General features: G+C 40.3%; 1 protein-coding gene across 2 annotated transcripts in view; it reads right to left on the bottom strand.

The window, feature by feature from the left end:
• Positions 1 to 12,099, bottom strand: part of SLC28A3 (solute carrier family 28 member 3) — a 138,530-nt gene extending 126,431 nt beyond the window's left edge. Inside the window, exons 1-2 of one of the 2 annotated variants that reach the window (XM_069105082.1) lie at positions 11,942 to 12,099; positions 9,931 to 10,055 (exon numbers count right to left, since the gene is read on the bottom strand). The gene's annotated coding sequence lies outside the window, so the exon portion shown is untranslated. Of the gene's footprint in view, positions 1 to 9,930; positions 10,230 to 11,941 lie in introns of those variants that run through there. The other variant, XM_069105084.1, reaches the window with a different exon arrangement.
• Positions 12,100 to 13,443: the final 1,344 nt, after the last annotated feature.

The raw sequence follows: 13,443 nt of genomic DNA, 5'->3' as shown, positions 1-13,443 counted from the left end.
GAATAAAGGTACATTTTTTGGTTCACATTTACCTGTTTATTAAAATTGCTGTCAATATTCATTAAAATAAGCCCTCTGGTGTTTTTCTGTCCAAAAAAAATAATAAGACAGTGTCTTATTATCGGGGAAACACGGTAGTTAGATGGAGGACTATATTATACTCCTCATCAGTGCTAGTGGCACCCTCTGAATTTACCACCTTGAGCAAAACTGTCACCCTTGCTTGATGAGAACTGGCCTTATCTGAAGACCTTAAGTCTAAACTCTTATAGAATCTTGAAAATGAAAGGGATCAAGGAAGAAGGCATCATCTAGCTACCCCTGGGTAATATTTGAGTGAACCTTGGACAAAACTCAAGTAGGTAGCGTATTTGCTATCCCAACCTTCCATGACTGCACCTTCTCTTCCCCCAACTTTTACTCCTTCACTGACTCATTCTACTAGTCCAATGCCCTCTTTCTTCCTTTTCTTTCTCCCCATAAAGTGTGAACAATGAAAGGAATACAACTATCAGTCACTTTCCCTTTAGTGAGAATTTAAGTCGATGAGTTCCTTCAACTATACTGACATTTTAGGTCTTATTTCTAGCGGGAGAATGAAAATTTTCTCTCCCTTAGTAAAAGAATCTCAGACACCAGCCACAGTGGGGAAAATATTTTGGGACACAGGTCCCACTTCATCCCCTCCTTGGTGGGTCTTAAAATTGTTATTTTAGGCCTTCCATGAAATCTATAGTTATGATATTTTATAGAAAGAGTCCTGATCTTCGAGTCTGAAGTATGTACTCTATTTCTCACTTATTAGCTCAATATCAGATCACTTAATGATGCCCTGGAACCTCAGTTTCCTCATTTATAAAATGATAATTTGTACTGTTTCTTCTCACAGGGTGGTTGAGAGGTTGTAGGGCAACACTAACCATAATCAATAATCATTTTAATCAATATACATTTATTAAGTACCTACTATCTTCCAGGAAATAGCATGAGATTCCCCACCCCTTAAAACAAAATAAAAACCACAACCTAACCTAAAGTCTACATAGCTCTACATGGATTACATTTTATGCTTTATGTCTTCAAACATTGATTTAATCTCCAGATAGTAATTCTAAAACAGAGAGAGACATCCTTTGTCACCAGTGCCTCTGAGAAGTCTGAAAGGCAACCAACCAATTGATCAGTAAACATTTATTCAATACCTAATATGTGCCAGAATCTACGATGAGTTCTGGGGATCCAAAAAGAGGCAAAAGACAGTTTTGCCCTCAAGGAGTTTATAATCTAATGGGGGAGACATGAAAACAAATATATATGAGGCAAGTTATACACAGGACAGGAAATTAACAGTGGGAAAAGCCCTGGAATTAAGAGGGGTTAAGGAAAGGTTTCTGTAGAAGGTGGGATTTTAGTTGAAGCCTAGGGGAGGCAGGAGACTGTTCCTGGCATGGAGGACAGCCAGAGAGAATGCCTGGGGGCCAAAAGATGGGGTGTCTTGTTTGTGGAACAACCAGAAGATCACTGCCACTGGATCAAAGAGAAGGTGTCAGGGAGTTAGGACCTGGAGGCTAGGTTAGGAAGAGCTTTGACTGCTAAAGAATATTTTGTATTTGATCCTGGAGGTATCTCTGGGGAGTCACTGGAGTTTGAGTAGTGTTGTGTGACATGATACCTGCTCTTGAGGAAAATCACTTTAGTGACTGAATAGAGAATGGATTTGGAGTGGGGAGAGACTTGAGGCAGGAAGACCCACCAGTAGACAAGTGCAGTAGTCCAGGTATGAGGTGATTAGGGCCTGCATGAGTGGTAGCAGTGTCAGAGGGGAGAAGGGATATATTTGAGAACTGTTGCAAAGGTGTTGCCTTGACAACAACTTGAATATGGGAGATGAGAGATAGTGAGGGGTCTGGAATGACTCCTAGATTGTGATCCTGAGGGACTGGGAGGCTGCTGTTACTCTCTATAATTATAAGGAAAACAGGAGGGGAGGATTTAGAGGGAAAAGATGACATACTGAGTTTAAAATGTCTACTGGCCATCTAATTCAAGATGTTGGAAGGGCAGTTGGAGATGTGAGATTGGAGGTTAGTAGACCTGTGTCTTGTTATCATAACCTTCATAAAATCCTCAAGGAGATGCACTGTGTCCTTTGGCAACCATTCTAATGGTTCCCAATCCTTCTAGGGGAAGCTTTCTCTCAAGTTAACCCTGGTCACCAGAGACAGTAGAGTGAGTGGAGTGGCCCCTCCATAAATGTAGGCTATCTGATATAAGCTGTTGCAGTAGTCCTTAGGGTTGAGAAGAGCTGGAGGGAAGGGTAGAAATAGACAGCAGAAAGCATTTACTTAATTTTTGTTAGTCATTGTTGCACCCATATTAAAAACCAGGCCCTGCACAAGACTTCATGAATAAAAATTAAATCATACCCTAAGTATGCATAAGCAAGTCTGACCCAACAGAGGCTGAGCCTGAGAGGTCCATTTTCCTTCCTCAAACACAATGGTGCTTTTTGTGATGTAGCTACCTGGGACTCATCTTTTCATCATTTTGTAATGAAAATCCTTCCCACTATGTGACATGCCACAGATTGGCATTGCTGTGCTGACACACTACTCTGTGTACAAGCAGCTTTGAAGTTGTCTAAGAGTTTCTTTCTCTGCCTTCTATAATTATTATGCAAACCACATCCTTTCTTCGTGCCATGTTTTCTTGGGAGGGAGAGCCATAGATGTCCTATAAATCTAGAGCTAAAAGGGACCTCCCTCTTAGGCTATCAAGACCAGTCCCCTCAATTACAAATGAAGAAACTGAGGTTCAGGGAGATTAATTAAATTCCCAAAGTTGAACAGATGCTAAACCTAAAATTTGAATCCAGGTCCTTTGACTCCAGAGTCACCACTTTTTCTACTTTTACCAGATTACCTCATTATTTACTTATGAGTCACTTCTAAATACATTCCTCTGCTACTGCTACTGTCCTTCCTCCCCGATTTATTTATTCTGATAGAAGATGTCAAGTAGGAAAATAAATGACTCATTACTAGTCTGGATTGGAGAAGGAAATGTGGTAATATGTTTATATACAATTTTAATCCCCAGCAGCTACAAGGGGCAGCAAGTAGGTGGTACAGTGGAGAGAGCCCTGGGCCTGGAGGCAAGAAGACTTGAGTTCAAATTCAGCCTTAGATACTTACTAGCTGGATGACCTTGGGCAAGGTCTTCTCAGGACCAGAATTATTTCTTTGTTGTTGAATGAATGTGTGGATATGTGAATGAATGTACTAGCCTTGTGAATGGTTCTTTGTAAGGTGACAGGAAGAAGAGGTTCATTCCTCAGGCTGCAAATGGAACCCTCTTCTCCTTGATGAACTCTTCTCTAGGTTTTCTTGACAATGCTTTCTTAGTTTTCTTTCCACCTACCAATAGTTCTTCTTTGGATCTTTGAATCTTCCCTCAGGTCATGACCCCCAAAGAGAGCCCCAAGGCTCTGTTCTGGGTGCTCTTTTCTTTATGCTATTTTACTTTTACATCAACTCACATGGTTCCAATGATCATCTCTGTGCTGATGCTTCTCAGATCTCCTTATTCAGTCCTAACCCCTCTGCTGACTTCTAGTCTCATTCCAGACTGCCTTTTAGATGTGTCCGTAGTGACTCCCTATTACAAAGACAGATATAAAATCTAGTTTGGCACTCAGATCCCTACATAATTTGTTCTTGCTAGCTTTCTAATCTTTTCCTACATCACTAGCCACCCATGTACTCTGCAATCCAGTGACACTGAACTGCTTGTTGTTCTCCCAGTCCTGAGCATTTTCACCCCCTCACACCTGGAATGCTTTCCCCCCTCATCTCCACCTCCTGGCTTCCCTGGCTTTGTTCAAGTTCCAGACAAAATCCCACTTTCTACTGGAAGGAAGCCTTTCCCCATCCTGCTTAATTCTAGTACCTTCCCTCTATTGATTATTTTCTATTTATTTTAATATTATATACCATGTTAATTATACTATATCATATTTATTTGTAACATGTAATTATGTATATCACATATAAACATACATACACTCTCTACATATTATATATATATATATATATACATATATAGTTTGTATGTACTTAGTTGTTTACACCTTTTCCTCTCCTTAGATTTGTGGGCTCCTTTCAGAGCAGCTACTATTTTTTGCCTTTCTTGGTACTCCAGTATTTACTTAGCAGAGGGACAGGCCCTTAATAAATGCTAGTTTATTGACAGGTTCTAAGTGGAATTGAACAAAATCTCTATTCATTCTTTTATTCTATCAATAAACAACTGGGGAGTGAGTGGGAGGGGGAAGCCTTGCCATTTGTCCTGCTATATATACATATTTTCCCCTCCCTCTCCCTTTCCAGGGCCCTTATAATAATCAAATACATATTGTCATGATAGTGAAAACTACATATCAGTAAACCCCATGAAGGTTCCACTCATTTTCAAGTGTCTTCCCAAATGAAAAACACTCCTCCCTTATCACTCCATATGTGTAATATATTGCCAAATTAGAATGTATATTTCCTGAGTTTAGGGGCTTTCTAGTTTGTTTGTTTTTTTTTTTAAGCAATTGGGGTTAAGTAACTTGCTCAAGGTTACACACCAGTTATTTCTGGGTGTGTTGCTAAGTATCTGAGCCTGGATTTCATCCCCAGGTCATCCCAATACTGGGGCTGGTGCTCTTACTCGATGAGCCACCTGGCCGCCCCTTGTTTGGTTTTTTTTTTTGGAGGGGGGAAAGCAAGGCAGTTGGGATTAAGTGACTTGCCCAAGGTCACACAGCTAGTGTGTCAAGTGCCTGAGGTCAGATTTGAACTCTGGTCCTCCTGACTCCAGGGCCAGTGCTCTATTCACTGCGCCACCTAATTGCCCCCCACCTTTTTATTCACATACCCAGCCTTTAGCATAGGGCCTTTTTAGGGGGTGGTGGGGGAAATCAGGGTTAAGTGTCTTACCCTGAGCCATATAGTGTCTGAGATCTGATTTGAGCTCAGGTCCTCTTGATCCAGGGCCAGTGCTCTATCCATTGGGCTACCTAGCTGCCCCTAGCACAGTGCTTTTTCACATGTTCTTGTTCATTTTTCAGTCATGTCTGACACTTTGTGTGACTCCCTTTGGGTTTTTTTTTTTGGCAAAAATACTGTGGCACTTTGCCATTTCCTTCTCTCCAGCTCATTTTATAAATGAGGAAACTGGGGCAAACAGAGTTGTCCAGGGTCACTCAGTTAAGTGTCTGAGGTCAGATTTGAACTCAGGAAGATGAGTCTTCCTGCCTACAGGTCCAGCACTCTATCACTGAGCAACCTACCTTTTCACATAGTTTATGTTTGGTAAACGCTCTTTCAGTCATTCGTTGACTAAGTGTGCAAAGTCTGCTACTTGCGCAGTCAGTCTGAGTGACTCCATTTTAAAAACCTCGCTTAGACTTTGGGTACATGCACAGCCAAACTTCGGAAGGTGGTCTGGAAATACCCTTATACATGAGCACTAGTCCCCTCTCCCTGTGATACTGTAAAGAGGGATGAGCTGGCATGGTGCTAATCTCCTTATGATTGTGGATGTGAATCAACATACTTTTTGCCCTTCTGTGGAAGTTGTTTACTCTATAAAAAAGCCAAATGGCCTTGCTGTATTAAATAAAATCTTTTTGCCTTTCTTTTCCTGGGTTTGCCTCACTGGCCACAGTAAGCCCTGAATCCAGATTTTTTTTTTTTAACATAAGCATTCATTAAGAGCCTCCAAACTGGCAACTAGATGGTGCAGTTGATACAGTATGGGGCCTGGAGGCAGGAAGACTCATCTTCCTGAGTTCAAATCTGGCTTTAGATTTGAAGCTACTTAGCAGCTGTATTACCAGGGCAAATCACTTAACCCTGTTTGTTTCAGTTTCCTCATCTGTAAAATGAGCTGGAGAAGGAAATGGCAAACTACTTCAGTATCTTTGCCAAAGAAAACCCCAATTGAGATCACCAAAAAAAAAAAAAAAAAAAGAAAATCACTGAAACAATTGAACAGCAGCATGCTTCGAACACAGTTTAAGTAGTTGGAGAAATAAAGAAAAAAATGAAAAACTCTCTGCCCTTGGGGATTTTAAATTGTAAAGGGGTCAGGAATAATATGGATATAAAATATTAAATACAAAATATTTACAAAGTGATTATCTGGGAGAAAATTTCTAGAAACTAGAGGGAAATCATGATGGGCTTCCAATAAGAGAGAGGGCTTAAGAACAACTTTAAAGGAAGCCCAACAACTTTTTTAAGAACAACTTTAAAGGTTGTTTAATGTGGAGCTGAGAAAGGAATGCATTCTAGGCACAACAGCAAAGAATATGAAGATAGAATATCATGAATGGGGAACAGCAAACAGGCCAGTTTATCTGGAAATTGGAGTTAATAAAAGAGATTAATGTTCAGTAAACAAACCTGATGGAGCAGGATTATGAAAAGCTGTTAAAGCCACACAGAAGAGTTTTTGTTTTATTCTCAAGGGAACCCTTGAAGCTCCTGGAGCAGGGGAATGAATGATGAGGTCAGATCTGTGCTTTAGGAATGACAATCTGGCAGCTGTGTGGAGGGTGGATTGGAAAGGAGAGAGGCTGGAAGACCCACTAGTAGACTATTACAGTGGTTTAGAGGAGAGGTGATAAGAGCCTAAACATGTGTGGTGGCTGCATAAGTGGTGAGGAGATGGAGAATGGGATAGATTGTGGGGGTAGAATCCATAATTCTAGGCAACTGATTAGATAGGAGGGGTGATGAAGGTAAGCATTTATTGAGCACCTATTATGTGCCAAAGAGTTGAGGATGATGCCTAGGTTGCAAGCCTGGGTGACTGGAAAAGAATGTGGTGTCCTAAAAATAAAGAAGCAAAGAAGAGGGAAAGGAGAGGGGTAGAGTGGGGAGAGAATACGTTGTGTTTTTGATGAGTTGAGTTTGAGATGTCTATGTGGATATTCAATTGAAGATGTCCAAGAGGACTGGAAATAGACATCTGGAAGTCAAATATATAGAAGGTAATTGTTGAATCCAAGGGAGCTATCCCTCCTGAGACCAAATGACCACTAGTGACCTTAAAAAACCCCCAACAAAAAAATCATAGGGTCCATTCTCTCCTTGAAACTCAATTTACCCTTGGTTCTGATGCCCCTTTTCAGATAAAAATAAAAGGGGGAGAGGAGATGCATGTGAGAAGGAGGAGGCATCTCTTCTTTCCTACCACCTCACCCTTCCCTTCACTCTACTATGACAATTGAGTTCATAGGGCTCAAACCAAGAAGTATGGATTGCTCTGGATTTCATGAGCCCCAGGAGAAGAGCAGGGAATGAGGAGGTGACATTAGAGGTTTAGGCAGGATGAAGTGGGTTAGGAGGGAAGGCTTTTCTTCAACTGTTGAAAAGCCTATGCCCACAAACAGGGACATCTTGTTAAAGTCCAACGACTTCCATCAAGTTGACTGAACCACTCTCATAGATATAAAATGAGGGGACTAGATTAGATGAAATCCAAGTGTCTTTGATTCTATAATTGTCTATTGAACATTGCCATTTATCTTGATCACCTCAGACTTAAAATGACCTCAGTTTCAATAGCTGTAAGGGGCAATTGAACTGGATGATTGTAATGTCTTTTTTAGTTCTAAAATATGTATACTTTGATGTCCCAAAACCAAAGTCTCCTTATGCCACAAATGATCTCTCTTTCAAGAAGTCCCTATTTCCTTTGTCTGTGGCTCATTATTCTCCAGGTCCTTCACTACCATCTTTATTCCCTCATCTCCTACATTCAATCTGTCATTGCCACAACTCTTCTTCTAGGGTTAAGTTGGATTTTTTTTCCTTCCTTTGGAGGGGGAAGGTAGGGCAATTAGGGTTAAGTGACTTGCCCAAGGTCACACAGCTAGTTTTTCTTTTTTTGCATTGTGTCTAAGGTCAGATTTGAACTCAGGTCCTCCTGACTCCAGGGCCAGTGCTCTATGCACTGCGCCACCTAGTCACCCCCAGACTTGGATTTTTGATTAACCTATGACCTGGTCTCCATTTCTAACCCCTCCCTCAACTCTTACCTATCACTGAGAAAAATCTTTCTAAATCAATGTTTTTGTTAGTAAACCCCAAAGGTTAGAAGCTGTCATCAGTTTCCCCATTACCTATAAGATAGCATCCAAACTTCATGACCTAGCATTCCATGATCTCCCCAATTTAGTTGTGATCTCTGTTGATCTCATTACTTCTTGAGCAAAGCTCATTCTTTTTCTTCTTTTGCCATTACTAATGTGCTACCTACATGGATCATTCTCATCTTCACATCTTAATCATCATGGCAGAAAGGATGCTGGAATGCAACGATATGAGACAATTCTGAAAGACTAATGATGGAAAATTCTGTCCACATCCAGAGGAAGAGTCAGAGTCTGAATACAGAGTGAAGCATACTGTTTTCTCTCTCTTTTTCTTTCTCATGGTTTTTCCCTTTTGTTCTGCTTCTTCTTTCAAAACGTGACTAATGTGGAAATATGTTTAATATGATCATACATGTATAGCCTATGTCAGATTGCATGCTGTCTTGGGGAGGGGGAAGGGGAAGAATTTAGAACTCAAAATCTTATAAAAGTGAAAGTTGAAAACTAAAAATAAATAAATTAAAAAACTACAAATAAAAAACGGACAAGTTTTTTTTTTTTCCCTTTTTGGAGGAGAAAAGGCAGGGCAATTGGGGTCAAGTGACTTGCTCAAGGTCACATGGCTAGTAAGTGTTAAGTGTCTGAGGCCACATTTGAACTCAGGTCCTCCTGACTCCAGGGCCAGTGTTCTATTCACTGTGCCATCTAACTGCCCCCCCCCCCCCGACAAAAATTGTTTAAAATAGGATGCTGTTCTTGGGAGTCATAAGAGCTAGGTTGGAGAGTTACATTATACTTTACAATAAGTTATTACCTCTATGTCTCTAATCTTTCTGAGCTTCTTATAAACTAGAATGAATAATTACTGTACTCCCCAGGTCACAGGGTTGTGAGGAAAACCAGTTTATAAACCCTTAGAAAAATGCATCATGACGATCCAAAATCCATATCCTTTTCTGCCTCATCTTTGAAGACTTTCTGAGTTATTCCAGGATATATTCAGTACCTGAGCAAATCAAAAGTCCATGTAAAATGTTCATTTTTGTTATTCTTCTCAGGACAGATAGCACACATCATATGCTCTGTTTTATAGCTAGTTATCTTTTTATATCTATGTCTTGACCACCCCCCCCCGGCCCCCACAATTGTAATTTCCTGGAGATCAGGGATTGGACCTTATGCTTACTTCTGTATAAGAAAGCAGACCTTATATCTTCTTTTCTCCTTGTGCCTCTTAAGTTTTATTAGCTTAAAACTGCAGTAAGACTTTTGGGACACCCTGTATAGGTTCTCAGTAAATACTGTATTGCATGAACTCATCTACATAGCTAAATGCTTTCTTCATAAGAACCCTGAGGGGCAGTGTGTTATCCCCATTTTACAAATGAAGACTGCAGAGCTTTGCAAATGATCCTATAGCTACTAAGTGTCTAAAACAGGATTTGAACACAGGTCTCATGTTGTCCAGTACCCAACTCACAACTCCATAATAAACACCAAAATAGAGCAACAGATGAATAATTTACCTTTAAGAATAAATTCATACACAGTGGCGAAATGAAGGCAGTACTAACTGACTTAGAGTAAACTGGAAAATAGGAACAAACAAATGAAAGAAAAAACACTTTCAGCTTCTAGTACTGGGGAAACAAATATAGACAGAGATAGTAGTCAGGCCCTGCCCTCAATGAACTTCCTTTTTAATAGAGAAGACCTACCAAATGGTTACTGTGAGCCTGGATTAAATGCAAATGAGAAAAAATGGATTTTTCAGTACTCACCCTTCTAAACTAGCAGATCCAGGGGAGGTCTCTCTTCTCTGTCTTTTGGCCTCGTCAGGTCGCCAGATTCCTAGACTTTCCAGGGGGCCAGATGGCCAGAGCTGAATCCACTCAGCAGAGCAGAGCTAGAGGAAAATCCTTGATAAGAAGAGATAGAAAGCCTTCCCTTTCCCCAAGACAATCCCTAGCAAAGGCCCTCTTTCTTTCAAATGATTACAGGAACAAAAGAAGTTTCCTGGTCTACAAAGGGAGATTCAGAATCTTTGTGCCAGAGGAAAAAACTGATTGCACTCAGGTGAGTTGCAATGAATTCTGTTGGTTTTGGTGACTCTTTCCTATGCAAATTTAATCTTTGACACTTACAGTGGGGGTGTGAACTAATAGATTTTAAAGTGAAACTGATAGGATTAGATTTAAGAACACTGATCCACTTAGAGACCTATCAGAGGGATAATAGGAAGAGATACTAGTTTCTTCTTGTATGAAGAAACTTGTATTTTTGCCATGGCCAATATGGGAATTTGGTTTTAGACTACGCATACTTATTAGCAAGAATTTTCTTTTTCTTTTTTGTTTTTCCCCTTTCAATGTGGGAAGGGATAGAGAAGGAAATAAAATAGATTTTTGTTCATAAAAAAAATGAAAATAAATGAAATTGGCAAGGTTGCTTTGCAGCTTTAGACAAATGAACAGGGAACTTAGCTGGGACCCCAGTGGCTATTTGGTCCAACCTGATGAGGAACTGAGAGCCAGAGATTTGAGGTGTCATGTCCAAGGTTACAAAGGGAATAAATAGAAGAGCCTAGAATTTGAACTCAGGTCCTTAGATTCCAAAGGCAGGCTTCGTGCCACACTGTCTCCATGATTTTCTTTTCTCCTTCTCTCCTAGTCCTTCCTCTTGCCTTAATAGTTCATAAACCCATAATGTCATCAGTGTGGGTATTCCTTTCCCCTCCAAAGGTTGGGACCCTCTGCCCTTTAGTAGATGACTTTAAAAAATTGTTATGAACCAGGGGATGGGGGGGGTGGGAAATCACCATATGATGACAAATTTTGGGGTGATGAGCCTGTTGGCAGTTTGGCCAGGCTGGTTTTCAGAGGCCAGTCTAACCGTGGGTCCATAACCTATTTCCAACTCAAGGTGACCCAAACCAAGCTTACTTTCATTCTGTCCCAGTCTATGCTTCCTTCTGCCTTCACTATTTCTGTCTGAGGTTCCACCAGTCACCTGGACTCCCATGTTAATAAGCTTAGAGTAAGTTCTCTTTAGTTTTTCCCTCTGTCTCATGTTCACTTAAGTTACCAGGTCCTGTCCAGGACCCTTCTCATTAGCACCTGCCTCTGATCTCTCCTCTCTATCCCATTACTCTAGTCTAGGTCTTCAACACCAGCTTTTGGAATTGTTGAAATCCAAGGTTAGTAGACCTTCCTGTTTCTACTTTGTCAATCATTCTCCTTCCCTCCTTCCTCCAAGTCCATTATTTGTGGTACTTACAGATAATTTTTGTTTAGAACCATGTTACTACTCTACTAAAAAGCCAAAAACCAAAACAAAACAAGGCAGTGTTTTATAATGGGTAGAGCCATGGGCCTGGAGTTAAGATCCAGATTCAATTCATATCAAATACTGACTGTGTGGCTTTCAGCAACTCACTTAAACCTGAATCTCAGATTCTTCATTTGTAACATGGGTTGGTTTGATGACTTCTAAGGTCCTTTCTAGTTCTAACTGCATAATCTTAAGCAATCTTAAATGATTCCCTACTGTTTCTCGGATAAAGTTCTAACACTACTGCCTGACACTTAAGACCCTCCAAAATCAGACACTGCTACTATTCCTTATATTACTCTCCTTCATTCTCTGCCTCCCAAAGCATGTCTGTATCTCCATATTTACTCATGGTATGCCCTGTACCCAGAATGTTGTCCCTCCACTTCTTGGAATATTGAATTCCCTCCCCCCCCATCTTTTAAAGTTTATCTCAGATGCCACCTCCTCCTGAAGCCTTACCTGATTTCAATGCCCTTCCCTTCCAAAGACCTTCCCTCTCAGATCTCAGGGAACACTTTGCTTTACTGCTTTCAAATAAATCCATCATGTTAACATTATAGTTCTTTGTGTCTTATCCCCTTTCTAGATTATAGATAACCTGTCATATATAAACTATATCTCCATCCACCCAGCATAATACTCTCTATATAGATGCCTTTTGCTTTTAATTTATGTGTACTGGAGGGGGGAGGGGTCCCATCCTAAAATTTCATTGGTGGATGAAACTCCACAGAAGGAAACTCCCTCTGCCAACAGAAATCTGCAGTTTATAGTTTGAGATTTGCCTGAGGTGGGTTAAATGACTTGCTTAGGATCACGTGGCCAGAAGCCAGGATATTTCACTGGATGGACTTATTCAGAAGGTCTTCTAGACACTTAATGTATGCTAATTGGCCCATTGATTGAATCTGCTGGAACAAGGATTTCCAAGTATTCCGAGTATTCCCAAATCTAGAGGTACCAGAAGTTCAAGTAGGGGATATGGAAACATTTAGAGATTAACTATATTAGCCTACTGAAATTAACTAAAGATTAGATTATATACATTGGAAAACTCTAGAATTTTTTCCTCTTTCATATTGAATAGGAGGTACTATAAAGTTACTTAAAAGTCAAAGGACATTTGGGGCAGAAAAAATTATGACTCTGAGTACCAGAGGCTTCCACCAAATCCAGGTTTAGTAGAATTCCCTGACTCTGATCCTTTTCTGGTATTTTTGGAGAAATAGCATATTACAGTGGAAAAGTGTGGCTTCTGGAATTAGAGGAGGACTTAGATGCACATTCTGACTCTGCTACTTACTCGCTGTGTGACCTTGGGCAAGTCACTAAAACATCTCTAGACTTCCATTACCTAGGAAATTGTATTAGCTAAGGGATTCTTAACCTGGACCCTCAAGGGATGGATGGGTAAATTTTAGGGGATCTGTTAACTTGGGTGGGAAAAAAATACATCTTTGTTTCAATATTAGTAGTTTCCTTTATAACCCTATCTATGTGTTTCACTTATTTAGAAACATTCTGAGAAGTTCCTGGGCATCACTTGACTGCCAAAGGGATCCATGACACAGAAAAGGCTAAGAACCACTAAGTCTATCATAGGTCTATAATAATAACATTAATAATTGCTGAATACATATGTTAACACATTTGGTCTATCATCCTATGACTGTCAGTGGTACTCTATGGTTCTCACAGACATCTAAGGTATGACTAATATATACTTTTTTGGGGGAGTCAATTGGGTTAAGTGACTTGCCCAGGGTCACACAGCTATTAAGTGTCTGAGCCTGAATTTGAACTCAGGCCCTCCTGACTTCAGGGCTGGTGCTCTATCCACTTTGCCACCTAGCTGCCCTGACTAATATGTACTTGAGTGAAGAAGTTTTTACCTGAGATAAACACAATTTTTGGTTTTTTGAAAGGAAATCAGAGTTTATAAGTCACTTTCGGGAATTCCT

This window comes from Petaurus breviceps, unplaced genomic scaffold (assembly GCF_028583685.1).
Source record: "Petaurus breviceps papuanus isolate PSGF00001 unplaced genomic scaffold, PetGlider_PUasm1.0 138, whole genome shotgun sequence".
Taxonomy (NCBI): Eukaryota; Metazoa; Chordata; class Mammalia; order Diprotodontia; family Petauridae; genus Petaurus; species Petaurus breviceps.
The sequence above is the reverse complement of the archived record's forward strand: the minus strand, read 5'-3'. Positions and strand labels throughout refer to the sequence as shown.